The sequence below is a fragment of the Stomoxys calcitrans genome, chromosome 1 (assembly GCF_963082655.1).
Source record: "Stomoxys calcitrans chromosome 1, idStoCalc2.1, whole genome shotgun sequence".
NCBI classification, from domain to species: domain Eukaryota; kingdom Metazoa; phylum Arthropoda; class Insecta; order Diptera; family Muscidae; genus Stomoxys; species Stomoxys calcitrans.
In genome coordinates this window covers 226,528,712-226,542,464 of record NC_081552.1, presented here as the reverse complement: position 1 = coordinate 226,542,464, position 13,753 = coordinate 226,528,712, and positions in this window count along the sequence as shown.

Sequence of the window (13,753 nt, the reverse complement as noted above, 5' to 3'; positions counted from 1 at the left end):
TAAATGACCTATGACGGATGCTTGCTCAGGAGGGATTTGAACCTATCTGCTACGCAGACGATGTTATAATACTTCAAAGGAGTAAGAATCCGAACGAGCTATGCAGAAGGGCCGAAAAGGTCTTGCATATGGCATATGACTGGGCTAGACCCAGAGGTCTCAATGTCAACCCAGAGAAGACTGAAATATGCCTGTTCACGAGGAAGGCGAAGGTGGGCCAATTAACGCACCACGTCTTGTCAATAAGACGATTTTGATATCTGACAAGGTCAAATATATAGGAGTGATCTTACAGATGGCATATGACTGGGCTAAACCCAGGGGTCTCAAAGTTAACCCAGAGAAGACTGAAGTATGCCTATTCACGAGGAAGACGAAGGTGGGCTAATTTGACGCACCACGTTTTCTCAATAAAACGATTTCTATATCTGACAAACTTAATTGGAAGTGTCACATTGAGGAGCGCACTGAGACGAGCCTAGACGTGCCGTAAGCTCGAAATGGGGCCTGAATCCGAGGATAGTCCACTGGCTCTACAGGAGCGTGATGAGACCAATACTTACTTACGCCTCAGTAGTTTGGTGCACTGCTATGGAGAAAAAGTGCAACATAAGGACCATACAACAGGTTCAGAGAACATGTTGTCTTGGCATAGGCGGAGCGATGAGGACCACGCCCACTAAGGCACTGGGGACTATTCTAGATATCCGACCCATTGGCATACAGATTATGTGTGAGGCTGCCACTACGGCTACGAGACTTAAAGCGATGGAAGAATAGATTGAGGATGGGAGCAGCTCACACCGTCGAGGTATAATCGAGACGACGATAGGAAACCTGAAAGGATAGGAAGAGGCTTCCGATCGGATACCTGAGATGAACCTTGAGGTCCAGTGCGAGGCACTGCTGCCATCGGCATAGTCTTGGATTGACGGAACCCTAGTATTGCCATCTGGAGGGTCATGTTACACGGATGGATCAAAGCTAGAGGACAGAGTGGGCCTGGGGGTCTACATTGAGCACCCAAGGACTGAGATCTGTTTTAAACTGCCTGACCATAATAGAGTCCAGCAGGCGGAGATCCGGGCGATCACGGAATGCGTGAAATGGTGTGGTGCTAACGCGAGGACGTCAAGTGTGAACATCTTTACGCACAATAAAATGTTCATAAGGGCAATAACAAGCAGGAAGGTAAGGTAACAAACAGTCTTGCAGTGCAAGAAGGAGATTAACGCCTTCTATGAGGATGGCAAAATCCGCAACGTTTTGGTGCTGGGCCATAACGGAGTAGGGGGAAATGAAAAGGCAGACGATTTGGCGGTGAAGGCCAGAGGATTGCCGTCAATAAACTTGGTTAACCCAAAGACTTTCGGGTCGACGTAGTCCAAGTTGAGGGAGTGGGCGACGAATGCGCATGCAACATTGTGGAACAGCGAAACGGTCGACAGGACGCTGAAAATCTTATGGGGAGATCCAGATCGTGAGAAGACAAGGCTATTACTGAAAGGCAGTAAGAAGAAGGTCAGTTTGGCTATTGGTATCATAACGGGACACATAGGACTACGAGCTCACTTATATAAAATCGGTGCGGCAAGTAATTGCATGTGTAGGACATGCGAGGAAGATGATGAGACGTTGGAGCATTTTCTTTGTCATTGCCCGGCTTTCGCGTCTAACAGATACCGGCACTTGAGTGGAGACACAATACCAGGCATAAACCAACTTAGGGGAGTGGTAGTGAAAACAATTAAGGATTTTGTAAGTAGCACGTAATTATTCATTTTAGAGGGTTCTTTATAGTTTTTAGAGCGCACAACAAGCCGATTACCGGCTTAGGTGTATGTCCATAGTGACATGGGGCGGGTTAATATCTGCACCCTTTTTGCAACCTAACCTAACCTATTCATATGGTCTATAGGGCATAGCAAAACACGTCGTGCAGAATTTCAGCCAAATCGGATAGAAATTGCGCCATCTAGTGGCTCAAGAATTCAAAATCCAAGATCGGTTTATATGGCAGCTATATCAAAACACGCACCGATATGGCCCATTTACAATACTAACCGACCTACACTAATAACAAGTATTTGTGCAATATTTTAAGCGGCTAGCTTTACTCCTTCGAAAGTTAGCGTGCTTTCGACAGACAGACAGACTGACGGACGGACGTACGGACAGACGGACTTGGCTAGAGCGACTTAAAATGTCATGCATAAAATATATATACTTTATGAGGTCTTAGACGCATACTTCGACTAGTTACAATCAGAATGACGAATGTCCCTCTGTCCATGTATTCTTGTTATCAAGGTACATGTCGAATTTGTTGTCCTATTTTCACGAAATTTTGCATAAGTCTCTTTTTTGGTCCACGGACGAACGCTTTTGATTTTGGTCCAGATTTAGATATAGCTCCCATATATATCTTTCATCCGATATGCCCTTTTAAAGCTGTAGAAGCCACAATTTTGGTCTGATCCTTACAAAATTTGGCATGAAGTGTTTTTTTCGACGTCCCAATATATGTGCAAAATTTCATCAGAATCGGATCAGATTTATATACAACTTCGATATATATCTTTCATCCGATAAGGTCTTTTAGGGCTGTAGAAGTCACAATTTAGGTCCAATCCTTACAAAATTTGGCACAAAGTGCTTTTTTGGACGTCTTAATGTGTGTGCAAATTTTCATTGAAATCGGTCCAGATTTAGATATAGCTCCCATATATATCTTTCATCCGATATGCCATATTGAAGCTCTAGGAGCCCCAATTTTGGTCCAATCTTTACCAAATTTAGCATGCGATTTTACGTGTGACGTTTTAATCCATGTGCAAAATTTCATCTAAATCGTTTTAGATTTAGATATAGTTCCCATATATAACTTTCATCCGATATGACCTATTACTACTGTAGAAGTCACAATTTTGGTCTGATCTTTACCAAATTTGTCACTAAGTGCTTTTTGCGTCATCCCAATATATGTGCAAAATTTTATAAGAATCGCATCAGATTTACATATAGTTCCCATATATATCTTTCATCCGATATGGCCTTTTAAGGCTGTAGAAGGCACAATTTTGGTCCGATCTTTACCAAATTTGGCACGAAGGGGTTTTTTGGACGTCTGAATATGTGTGCAAAATTTTATCAGAATCGGATCAGATCTATATATACCTACCATACATATCTTTCACCCGATGTGGCCTTTTAAGGCTGTAGAAGGCACAATTTTGGTCCGATCTTAACAAAATTTGACATGGAGCGTTTTATTCAACGTCCCCATATTTGTGCAAAGCTCCATAAAAATCAGTTCAAATTTAGATATAGCTCCCATACATATTTTTCATCTGATATGGCCTTTAAAGGCTGTAGAAGCCACAATTTTGGTCAGATCTCTACAAAATTTTTCATGAGATGTTTTAATTGACAACCCAATACGTGTACAGATTTAGATAAAACTCCCATATATATTTTTTATGCGTTTCGACTTTTAAGGCTGTAGAAGCCACAATTTTCGTACCATCGTAAGAAAATCCTGCAAGGTTCTATTCGATATTTCAATGGGTGTGCAAAATTAAAGTTTGACAAGATTTTGATATAAGTGCTATATATTAAAAGTGTTACGTATACTTGGTGGTGTGGGGTGTTATATAGTCGGCTCCGCCTGACTTTTGCCTTTCCTTACTTGTTTTGTTTGGAAATTTGGGCCTCCAATTCTGTCGCCGTGTCATTCCTGGTATCGCTAAGTCTTTGTATTCCCATGATTGATTATAGATTATTGTTGTTATTGCCCAACTTGGCATTGAAATCCCTCATAACAAGCTTAATGTCCCCTTTTGTTAGAGAGCGTGTCACTGAGTCGAGTTGGGAATAGAATTTATCCTTTGTTTCGTCATCCTCAGGTTCTATTGGTGCGTATAATGCTACGTAGCAGTAGATATTTTGCGGAATTTAAAATTTAATCTCACCGTCATGATGCCTTAAGATATGACATTGTATGATAGAAGAGCTCGCTTTGCTTTCGGCAGCAGCTAAAGACCAACCCCATTTGTACGGTGGATTTCATTGCCTTGAAAAATTAGATGGTCGTCACCTTGAATATCCATAGTTCCGGATTTCGGCCATCTAACTTCATTCAAACCTGTCCTGAACTTGGTAAAGTCTCAATTATTTGAGAGAATCATGACGTTCCAAGTTCCAATCATAAATCGCATTCTGAATCCATAGGACAGCATCCGGGGGTTGTCAGTTCCATTGTTTCTTGTTGATATTTCTGTAATCCTGACTTTTAAATGGATGGCAGATTAGGCCATCGCATCGATACCTAGTGCTGTGTCTACCAGCGACCCCCTACGCCGGGCATTCTTGATGGTAGGTTAGGTTAGGTAAGGTTGAAAAGAGAATGCAGATATTAATCCGCCCCATGCCACTTTGGGTATAAACCTAAGCCAGTAATCGGCTTGTTGTGCACTCTAAAAACTATAAAGTAACCCCTAAAAAGAAAATTTTATGTTAGGAATTCCGTGCTACTTACAAAATCCATAATTGTTTTCAATACCACTCCCCTAAGATGGTTCATGTCTGGTATTGCGTCTCCACCTAAGTGCCGGTATCGGTTAGACACTAAAGCCGGCCAATGACAAAGGAAATGCTCCAACGTCTCATCATCTTTCCCGCATACCCTGCACCTCAGCTATCACTTGCTGCACCGATTTTATATAAGTGAGCTCGTAGTCCTATGTGTCCCGTTATGATACCAATAGCTATACTGACCTCCTTCTTGCTTCCTTTCAGTAATAGCCACGTCTTCTCACGATCTGGATTCCCCCATAGGATTTTCGCCGTCCTACCGACCGTTTCGCTGTTCCAAAATGTTGCATGAGCATTCGATGCTCACTCCCATAACTCGGACTGCGTTGACCCCAAAGGCTTCGGGTTAACCAAGTTTATTGACGGCAGTCCTCTGGCCTTCACCGCCAAATCGTCTGCCCTTTCATTTCCCCTTACTCCGTTATGGCCCGGCACCCAAACGATGCGAATTTTCCCATCCTCAGATGGTAAATCTTTTAATAATCTGTGAGTGCCTCCGTTGGCCATTACTTTTGGCTCATCCGCTGCCGACCCCATTGTACGGACCCGTTGTGTTCGCATTCGTATCCGTGCAAGTGGGACACCCCATGCCTGTGTTAACGTTTTAGTTCGCCCCTCGTATTATACCCTCCACCATAGGATGGGGGGTATACTAATTTCGTCATTCTGTTTGCAACACCTCGAAATATGCGTCTAAGACCCCATAAGGTATATATATTCTTGATCGTCATGACATTTTAAGTCGATCTGGCCGTGTCAGTCCGCTTGTCCGTCCGTCTGTCTGTCAAAAGCACGCCAACTTTCGAAGGAGTAAAGCTAGGCGCTTGACATTTTGCCCAAATACTTTCTATTAGTGTAGGTCGCTGGGGATTGTAAATGGGGCAAATCGGTTTATGTTTTGATATAGCTGCCATATAAACCCATCTTGGGTCGTGACCTCTTGAGCCTCTAGAGGGTGCATTTTTTATCCGATTTAGCTGAAAATTTGCGCGTGGTGTTTTGGTATAACTTTCAACAACTGTTCTTAATATGGTTCAAATCGGTTCATATCCTGGTATAGCTGGCATATAAACCGATCTGGGATCTTGACTTCTTGAACCGCTAGAGGGCGTTATTCTCTTCCGATTTGAACGAAATTTTGCATCACGTGTTTTGTTATAACTTCCAACAACTGTGCTTAGAGTGGCTCAAATCGGTACATAATCTGATATAACTGCCATATAAACCGATCTTTTATCTTGACTTCTTGAGCCTCTAGAGGGCGCAATTCTTGTCCGATTTAGCTAAATTTTTCCACATGGTGTTTTGGTATCACTTCGCTAAATATGGTTCAAATCGGTTCATAACCTGATATAGCTGCCATATAAACCGATCTGGGATCTTGACTGCTTGAGCCTCTAGAGGGCACAATTCTTTTCCGATTTGGCTGAAATTTTGCATCACATATTTTGTTATAACTTTCAACAACTGTGTTTAGTATGGCGCAAATCATTACATACCCGATATGGCTGCCATATAAACCGATATGGGATCTTGACTTCAAGAGCCTCTAGAGGGCGCAATTCTCATCCGCTTAAGCTAAGTTTTTCCACGTAGTGTCTTGGTATCACTTCCAACAACTGTGCTTAGTATGGCTCAAATCGGTACATAACCTGATTCAACTGCCATATATACCGATTTTGGATCTTGACTTCTTGAGCCGCTAGAGGGCGCAATTCTTTTCTGATTTGACTGAAATGTAGCATGACGTGTTTTGTTATAACTTCCAACAGCTGTGTTTAGTATGGCGCAAATCATTACATAACCTGATATAGCTGCCATATAAACCGATCTTGGATCTTGACTTCTTGAACTGCTAGAGGGCGTTATTCTTTTCCGATTTGGATGAAATTTTGTACAACGGCTTCTCCCACGACCTTCAACATACATGTCCAATATGGTCTGAATTGATCTATAGGTTGAAACAGCTCCCGTATAAACCGATCTCCCGATTTTGCTTCTTGAGCCCCTACAAGGCGGAATTCTTATTTGAATGGATTGAAATATTACACAATGACTTCTACAATGTTCAGCGTTCAATTCATATATGGTCCAAATCGAACTATAACTTGCTAGCTCCAACAGTCTAACAGTTCTTATTCATTGTACTTTGTTTGCCCAGAAAGAGATAACGCTCAAAGAACTCGACGAATGCGACCCATGGTGAAGGGTTTATAAAATTCGGCCCGGCCGAACTTAGCACGCTCTTTTTTGTTTTATTTCTGCAGTACCCCTCATGTCTGATGAGTTTCCCCTATCAGCCATCCATAAGCGCTCCATTCGATTCCAATATTGTCCAATATGAATATTGAATGCCTTTACAATCATTTGCATTGAGAGCATCTCCTAAAAACCCAATACCAGCAATTGCATTTTAATTAACATCTAATATCAATTTCAAATCTCCTGGCGTTTCAAAAATTGCATATCTCACAAAGAGACACACTGCCAATTAGACAAATACACACCCATTCATCCACACTCACACGCACACAGGCATGCATGTTCAAATGCGGTTAATAAATGCATGTACATGAATGAAAGACCTCTCTCAGCGGAAATATCACTTACCGAAAGTCATTCGAAATAATTGCATAGAGAGAAAGTGAATAGGCAACAAAGGAAAACAGTGACAACGATGACGCCAACTACAACAGCTAGAACAGCAGAAGCAGACAAAGCTCAAAGGACAACCCACAAACTCTCTGCATGAGTTTAATCAGTACGATTAATCTTAATGCGTGCCACACACCATTTTGAGCCCAAAGCAATGACCAACAATCTATGAACCAAGCGACCTACCATCAAAGCCGCAATAACCACATATTTACGAACAACTTAATATAGAAAGCCATAGCTTAAAAGCGCTTATAACTAGGTATGTGGGCGTGTGTGTGTGTGCATGAATATGGATATTGTGAAGTGAATTTGTGTATGTTGATACTTGCAAAAGTATCAATTTCTTGTTGTATTTTAGCCCTTTGGCAAAATGTTAAGGTTGTACTTGTATATATGGGACGTTCCATTAAATGTTAAACAATTTTTGTAAAAAAACTCAAAAATAATGAAAAACAAGTAAGAACGTGCTAAGTTCGGCCGGGCCGTATCTTATATACCGGGCCAAATCCGGGCCGGGCCAAATCTTATATATGGATGCCATGGATAGCATTTGTCGAGTTCTCCGCCCGGTATATCTTTTTAGGCAAACAAAGAATAATGAATAATAACTGTTATGCTATTGGAGCTATTGTATATCAAGTTATAGTCCGCTTCGGACCATAAATGAATTGAATGCTGAACATTGTAAAAGTCATTGTGTAATATTTCAGTCCCTTCGTACAAGAATTGCGCCATGTGGGGACTCAAGAAGCAAAAAACATCGATTCAGACCATATTGTACACGTAAATTGAAGGTCATGGGAGAAGACGTGGTACAAAATTTTTGCCCAGTCGAAAGAGAATTGCGCCCTCTAGCGGCTCAAGAAGTCAAGATCCCAGATCGGTTTATATGGCAGCTATGTGAGATAATATACCGATTTACACCATACTTAGCATAGTTGTTGGAAGTCATAACAAAACACCTCGCGCAAAATTTCTACCAAGTCGGATGAAAATTGCGCCCTCTAGGGGCTCAAGAAGTCAAGACCCATGATCGGTTTATATGGCAGCTATATCAGATTATATACCGATTTGCGCCATGCTTAGCACATTTGTTGGAAGTCATAACAAAACACATCGCGCAAAATTTCTACCAAGTCGGATGAAAATTGCGCCCTCTAGGGGCTGAAGAAGTCAAGATCCCAGATCGGTTTATATGGCAGCTATATCAGATTATATACCGTTTTGAACCATACTCAACACGGTTGTTGGAAGTACCACCAAAACACCACGTGCAAAATTTCAGCCAAATCGGACAGGAATTACGCCCTCTAGCGGCTCAAGAAGTCAAGATCCCAGATCGGTTTATATGGCAGCTATATCAGATTACAGAGCGATTTCATCCATTCTTGGCACAGTTGTTGGAAAAGATACCGAAACACTACGTGGAAAATTTCAGCCAAATCAGACGATAATTGCGCCCTCTAGAGGCTCAAGAAGTCAAGACCCGTGATCGGTTTAAATGGCAGCTATATCAGGTTATAGACCGATTTGAACCATATTCAACACAGTTATTGGAAGAACCACCAAAACACCACGTGCAAAATTTCAGTCAAATCGGACTATAGTTGCGCCCTCTAGAGGCTCAAGAAGTCAAAATCCCAGATCGGTTTATATCGCAGCTATATCAGGTTATATGCCGATTTTCACCATACTTAGCATAGTTGTTGGAAGTCATAACAAAACACCTCGCGCAAAATTTCTACCAAGTCGGATGAAAATTGCGCCCTCTAGGGGCACAAGAAGTCAAGATCCCAGATCGGTTTAAATGGCAGCTATATCAGGTTATAGACCGATTTGAACCATATTCAACACAGTTGTTGGAAGTACCACCAAAACACCACGTGCAAAATTTCAGCCAAATCGGACAGGAATTACGCCCTCTAGCGGCTCAAGAAGTCAAGATCCCAGATCGGTTTATATGGCAGCTATATCAGATTACAGAGCGATTTCATCCATTCTTGGCACAGTTGTTGGAAAAGATACCGAAACACTACGTGGAAAATTTCAGCCAAATCAGACGATAATTGCGCCCTCTAGAGGCTCAAGAAGTCAAGACCCGTGATCGGTTTAAATGGCAGCTATATCAGGTTATAGACCGATTTGAACCATATTCAACACAGTTATTGGAAGAACCACCAAAACACCACGTGCAAAATTTCAGTCAAATCGGACTATAGTTGCGCCCTCTAGAGGCTCAAGAAGTCAAAATCCCAGATCGGTTTATATCGCAGCTATATCAGGTTATATGCCGATTTTCACCATACTTAGCATAGTTGTTGGAAGTCATAACAAAACACCTCGCGCAAAATTTCTACCAAGTCGGATGAAAATTGCGCCCTCTAGGGGCACAAGAAGTCAAGATCCCAGATCGGTTTAAATGGCAGCTATATCAGGTTATAGACCGATTTGAACCATATTCAACACAGTTGTTGGAGGAACCACCAAAACACCACGTGCAAAATTTCAGTCAAATCGGACGATAATTGCGCCCTCTACAGTCTTAAGAATTAAGAATTCCAAACCAAAGATCGGTTTATATGGCAGCAATATCGAAACATGGCCCTTTATGGCCCTTTTACAATCCCAACCGACCTATACTTATAAAAAGTATTTGTGCAAAATTTCAAGCGCCTAGCCTTACTCCTTCGAAAGTTAACGTGCTTGCGACAGACAGACGGACGGGCTAAGCTCGACGGGGTTTTACTTCTTTTTCATTATATTCGATTTTTATACCCTCCACCATATGATGGAGTGGATCGTTAAGCGCCTAGCCTTACTCCTTCGAAAGTTAACGTGCTTGTGACAGACAGACGGACGGACGGATATGACTAGTTAATAACTAGAAGATGAAAAAGAAGTAAAACCTCGTCGAGCTTAGCCGGGGCTTATCTTATCTATCCTTCACGGTGGATAGAATTTGAAACGATCTTTGAATGAATTTTTCATATATTGGGTTGCCCAAAAAGTAATTGCGGATTTTTCATATAGTCGGCGTTGACAAATTTTTTCACAGCTTGTGACTCTGTAATTGCATTCTTTCTTCTGTCAGTTATCAGCTGTTACTTTTAGCTTGCTTTAGAAAAAAGTGTAAAACAAGTAAAAGCGTGCTAAGTTCGTCCGGGCCGAATCTTATATACCCTCCACCATGGATCGCATTTGTCGAGTTGTTTTCCCGGCATCTCTTCTTAGGCAAAAAAAAGGATATAAAAAAAGATTTGCTCTGCTATTAGAGCGATATCAAGATATGGTCCGGTTTGGACCACAATTAAATTATATGTTGGAGACCTGTGTAAAATGTCAGCCAATTCGAATAAGATTTGCGCCCTTTGGGGGCTCAAGAAGTAAAAAAGAGAGATCGATTTATATGGGAGCTGTATCGGGCTATAGACCGATTCAGACCATAATAAACACGTATGTTAATGGTCATGAGAGAATCCGTCGTACAAAATTTCGGGCAAATCGGATAATAATTGCAACCTCTAGAGACTCAAGAAGTCAAGATCCCAGATCGGTTTATATGGCAGCTATATCAGGTTATGAACCGACTAGTACTTTATTTGACATAGTTGTTGAAAGTAACAATAAAAAACGTCTTGCGAAATTTTAGCCAAATCAGATAGAAATTGCGCCCTCTAGAAGCTCAAGAAGTCAAGTCCCCAGATCTGTTTATATGACAGCTATATCAGGTTATGAACCGATTTGAACCATATTTAGCACAGTTGTTGGATATCATAACAAAATACTACGTGTCAAAATTCATTCCAATTGAATAAGAATTGCGCCCTCTAGAGGCTCAAGAAGTCAAGACCCAAGATCGGTTTATATGACAGCTATATAAGGTTATGGACCGATTTGAACCATACTTAGCACAGTTGTTGGATATCATAACAAAACACGTCGTGCAAAATTTCATTCCAATCGGATAAGAATTGCGCACTCTACAGGCTCAAGAAGTCAAGACCCAAAATCGGTTTATATGACAGCTATATAAGGTTATGGACCGATTTGAACCATACTTAGCACAGTTGTTGGATATCATAACAAAACACGTCGTGCAATTCCCAATTGGAATAGAATTGCGCACTCTAGAGGCTCAAGAAGTCAAGACCCGAGATCGGTTTATATGGCAGCTATATCAAAACATGGACCGATATGGCCCATTTACAATACCAACCAACCTACACTAATAAGAAGTATTTGTGCAAAATTTCAAGCGGCTAGCTTTACTCCTTCGGAAGTTAGCGTGCTTTCGACAGACAGACGGACGGACGGACGGACAGACGGACGGACATGGCTAGATCGACATAAAATTTCACGACGATCAAGAATATATATACTTTATGGGGTCTAAGACGAATATTTCGAGTAGTTACAATCAGAATGACGAAATTAGTATACCCCCCATCTTATGGTGGAGGGTATAAAAATCAATTTGTGTTTGTTTGTAGATTTGTTTGTTTGTTTGTATGTTTGTATGTTCCTTATAGACTCAGAAACGGCTGAAGCGATTTTCTTGAAATTTTTACAGGTGGTGCATATTGCCCCCGTGGTGAAAATAGGGTACTACATTTTTTGATATCTGGGGGGGGGGGGGGGGGGGGGGGGGGGGGGGGGGGGGGGGCCTTCCTCTTACCCTACAATTCAGAAACGCCAGATCTGGGAGATGGGTGATGCGATTTAAGCGAAATTTTGTGTGCTCTCATATAGTACCCTACAAATAAAAATTTGGTATCCAAATTTCGGATGGGATACCTAGGGGGGCTGCCCCACCTTAAAACCTACCAAACTTATATTTAGACCAATCACGACAATATGGGACTCAAATGAAAGGTATTTAGGATGAGAAAACGTATCTGATATCCAATTGGCCGACCAAGTGTTAGGGGGACCACCCCAAGCCCCAAAAAACCCCTAAATCGGACATATTTACCGACCATGGCAATATGGGACTCAAATGAAAGGTATTTGCGAGTAGAGTACGAATCTGATATCCAAATGTGGGACCACGTTTCTGGGGGTCCACCCCTTCTCCAAAACACCCCCCAAACTGGACGTATTTACTGACCATGGGAATATGGGGCTTAAATAAAAGGTATTTTAATGTAGAATACGAATCTTATATCCATATATGGGACCAAGTGTTTGAGGGGGCGCCTCTCACCAAAAACGTCCCCCAAAGGGGGATAATTTACAACCATACCAATATGGGGCTCAAATGAAAGGTCTTTGCGAGTAAAACACAAATTTCATATCAATATTCGGGAAAAGTGTCTATGGGGCCACTTCACCCCCACAACACTACCCAAATAGCAAGTATTTGCTGACTATTGCAATATGAGGCTCAAATAAGAGGGTTTTTAGAGTAGAACACGAATCCGATGTATATTTTCAAGGCCAACTCACAGAGTAGACGCCCATCCCCCAAACCCCCTCCCCCCCCCAAGCCGGTCATGTTTGCCGACTATGGAAATATGGGGCTCAAATTAAAGGTATTTGGGAGTAGACCACGTATTTGATATCAACATTAGGGACCAACTGTCTAGGGGACGTCCCACCACCATAACAATCCCCAAATTTGCTCATCAAGACAACTTGGGTCGTAAAGAGAGTGGAACTAAATATTTATAGTTTTTTTTCGGGCCAATACCCCAAACCGGACATATTTGCTGACTTTTGCAAAAAGGAGTTTAAATGAGATTTGAAAACGAATTTGATATCCAATTTTGAGGCCAATGGCAATATGGGGTTCAAATAAATGATATTTAGATATATCAGAATAGAGTACGTTGTTGATATATTTTCAGGGCTTAGTGTTTGGGGGACCACCCCACTCCCCAAAACACCCCTAAATCGGGCATATTTACCGACCATGTCAATGTGAAGCTTAAGTGAAAGGTATTGGGGAGTAGAGCACGAAATTGATACCCACTTTCGGGAACAATTTTCTGTGGGTCTACCCCTTTCCCAAAATTCCCCACAATCAGCAATTTTTTACTAACCATCTCAATAAGGGGCTCAAAAAAAGATATTTGGGAGTAGAATACGAATTTGATATCCAAATGTGGGATCATGTATTAAGGGCATTACCCCTTCGCCAAAACACCCCCCAAAAGGTAAAAATTTTTCCACCATGCCAATATGTGGCTTAAATGAAAGGTATTTGAGATTAGAAAACGAATTTTATAACCAATTTTTAGGCCATGTGTTTGGGGGACGACTCATCCTATAAACTTCCCATATGTCAAAGCAATATGGGGTTTAAATAAATGGTATTTGAGAGAAGAACACAATGCTGATATTTTTTCAGGGCCGAGTGTCTGGGGGATCACCTCACCCCCGAAAACACCCCTAAGTCAGACATCATGAGAATATCGGGCTGAAATAAAGTATTTTAAGAATGGAGTACACCTTACATTCAAACTCAAATTCGTTGACCAATAAAATTCATATGGGATTCGGA